The following is a 3,198-nucleotide window of genomic DNA, read 5'->3' as shown; positions in this document are numbered from 1 at the left end:
AAAAAAAAAAAAAAAAAGCCCGAATGAGGCTTAGTTGGCTCTGGAAAGTCACTGAAATGGGCACTTAGAGGCGAAAAGACTTTTAAAAGTAACTTGGTGAATAATATAGGCAGCCTGAAGCGACTTACTAACACAGAGATAAAAGGTTTTAGACTAGAATGCAATGTTCCCGAGCCTGGGGAACCGTCGGATAACTTTGTAAATATACGTATGCCCATTTCTACCTTGTAGCTCCTGAGTGCACTCAGAATCACGGGATGGGGGTGTGGGGTGGAGATCTATAGGATGGAAATGCCTCCCCAGATGATTTTGTTGATCATCCAGGTTTGAGAACTGTTAATCAAGAAAGTGGAGCTGCGGGAACTGAAGTGAGCTGCTTGGAAACAACTAGCCTGGAGGAAGCGGTGAAACAGAATGAAAGGAGAGATGGGAAGGGAAAGTGAAGGAGAAGGTGAAGCAGCAGGTGATGAAGAAAGTGGATGGGGGGGATAGGAGGAGGCAGGTGGCTGCGGTTGGGGAGGAGGAACTAAAAGAGGAAAGGGCGAAAGAAGGCTTGGGACTAGGTCTTTACGATGCCCACTATTTGATTGGCCCGGGAGGTAATTTGCGCCCGTGTTGCCTCTGTCTCCTCTGCTCCCTCTAAGGATGCAGGAAACCAGAAGGTTATCTTCCTCCTAAGGGAAGCGGGCTTAAAAGCGTTTGTGCCACAGGAGGGAGCAACCCTTTTTGCCCGAGTCTGGCTTTGAGAGAGACTAGCTGCCCTTTCCAACACTGGAAGTAACTTTTTCAACTACGGATTTTGGAAGCCTCTGAGTTTCGTGAGAAGCGTCTTTCCCATGGACAGTATCTTAAACACTCCTTCACCGAGAAAAACCTGGGAACACAGCGCTCCATGGTTCGTGATTGGACGCTGCCCAACCAAGGTTCGGTGTGTGGTGAAAGCGCAGGGGCGAGTGGGGAACGGAAAAGGAGAAGGAAATTTTCCTCTGTAGCCCGCAGCCTGTCCATTGACACAAACCAGCTGAGAGGAAGACGGGGTGGGAGGTGGGAGGAGTAATCTAAAAGAATTTTCCCAAAGGCCCCCTTCCCCCTTTTCTCTTTCAGTCTGTCTTTTTCTTCCCTGCTTCTTAATAATAATGAAAAAAATACAGCAAAGGAGAATGGACCCTACGTGGCATACTCGGTGCCCCGCCTTCAGGAGACTGATTCTGAGCGAGCAGTTCCTGTACTTAACTTGGTTCCTGGCTTTATTGTACTGAAGTAGTCAGGTTGGGAGATCCAAGGAATGTCAAGGCCCACAGTCACATGATTAACCGAAGGATACACAAGTGAAGGTCTACAGAAAGAAAACCGAGAAGGACCTCAGCTGTGAGGGAGTTTAGGACAAATGGAGGTGCTGGGGATTGAACCCAAGGCCTCGTGCATGCTAAGCACGCGCTCTACCACTGAGCTACACGCCCCCTACCGTAAGTTTATTTTCCTATTGTCCCATGTTATTTATTTATCACTGTATGACGGTGTTGGCAAGCCAAAGTCCATTATGTTCAGTTCCTCTGTTTCTGAAACTTCTGGACTGACTCCTGTCTCACAGCTAGGGCAGGAAAAAGAGAAATGCATTCTGGACCGAAAACCCCTTAGGTCTTCCCACAACCCCCCCCCCCATCATGAACTTTTTTTTTTTTTTTTCCGGTACGCGGGCCTTTCAGTGTTGTGGCCTCTCCCGTTCTGGAGCACAGGCTCCGAACGCGCAGGCTCAGCGGCCATGGCTCACGGGCCCAGCCGCTCGTGAGTCAGCCGCTCTGCAGCATGTGGGATCTTCGCGGACCGGGGCACGAACCCGCGTCCCTTGTATCGGCAGACGGACTCCCAACCACTGCGCCACGAGAGAAGCCCCCGAAGCCCCCCATCACGAACTTTTAGCCAACTGCCTCTTGTGTCAGTTCTAGTCCACCACGAGGGAGAGTCCCAGAACTGAATCTTCTGTTATGTCTTTAGATTCAACCTTCTTTAGAAAGTCCTCTTCTGCCCACGAAGCTACCAAAAATGCAAAACGTAGTGCTGGGGATACAAAGGCGCGCTCCGTGAGTGCAGCCGAGGGAATGTAGGTCCAGGTGTGAAGTTAAGACAAGAGGTGAATTAATTCACAATACTTGACCAAAACAAAGAGCGACAAGTATGTGTCTCAGGCAGTCTTGCGTGCTCTTGCAAACCACTGCATTCGGCATCTGGAGTCGGGACGTGACAGCGGCTTTGTTACGGCGACGCTATCGCTCTGGTTTTGCAGACAACACAAGAGTGGCGGCACACAGAGGCAAGAGTAGAAATGTGGGCGCTCCTGTTGTTACAGCATCACTTTCAGATCAAATTATTTGCGCAAGGAGGAGAGCGCAAGGGAAGCTGCGCGCAACCTGCGAAACCAATTTGCTCTCTGTAAACCTTCCCTATGCCTGGGCAAGTCTGAAAATTTCATCAGTACCCCGGGCGCAGAACGTCGACACCTCCCACCTTTAGTCAAACATTGGTGCGACTGTTAAGCGAGCTAAGATTTTTGGATAAAATCCTAAACCTTCTGTCAGGAGAGGGAATGGGGAGGAGAGGACAGGTACCGACAGGGATGGGTTATACTATCCCCACTAGAAAGACGAGCGGCTGGGAAGTGGAATAAGCAGAAGAGGTGTTGGAGAAGGGAGAGTGGCCTGGTTCTTGGAAGGGAAAAGGATGAAGCCAATGAAGGGAAGAAAAGAGGCAGCAGAGGAAGAAGATAGAAGAGGACTAGTTTGGAGACGGGTCTCAATGGAAAGGCTCGGAGGTAGAAAGTGACCAAGCCTGGCATTTTTGCTACACTTTCTGCAGGCCCTCGGGAAGAGAAGAAGGCTCCTTCCTAAGGTAAGTGATTGGAAAGCGTGTGCCCCACAAAAACATACGTCCCGTTTTGCCCAAGATTTTGTGACTCTGAGAGTGCCTTGCTCCACTTTCTGTCACGGCAAACACAGGCTGAGCATTTTCAAGGGCGCACCTGTGGTTGCATATCTCTGGAGCAGTAGACCCCGGTATTAGAGATTTTAGAAAGGTGACGTTATATGTATCCCGATGCAGCGTTGAGTTTAGAAACAAATTCCAAACGCAGTTTTGTGTTTGGGCATTTCAACTGCCATCAACTAGTTTTTAGCGTGTTTGGCTTTAAAATACAAGGGAAAG

The 3,198-nt window shown here is 49.5% G+C and overlaps 1 non-coding gene across 1 annotated transcript; it reads right to left on the bottom strand.

The window, feature by feature from the left end:
- Positions 1–1,388: 1,388 nt before the first annotated feature.
- Positions 1,389–1,460, bottom strand: TRNAA-AGC (transfer RNA alanine (anticodon AGC)). The gene has a single exon. It is a non-coding gene; the product is annotated as a tRNA-Ala (tRNA).
- Between the last annotated feature and the right edge of the window lie 1,738 nt (positions 1,461–3,198).

Source organism: Lipotes vexillifer, unplaced genomic scaffold, assembly GCF_000442215.2.
Source record: "Lipotes vexillifer unplaced genomic scaffold, Lipotes_vexillifer_v1.1 scaffold657, whole genome shotgun sequence".
Classification (NCBI taxonomy): domain Eukaryota; kingdom Metazoa; phylum Chordata; class Mammalia; order Artiodactyla; family Lipotidae; genus Lipotes; species Lipotes vexillifer.
This window is presented reverse-complemented; position numbering and strand designations above follow the sequence as displayed.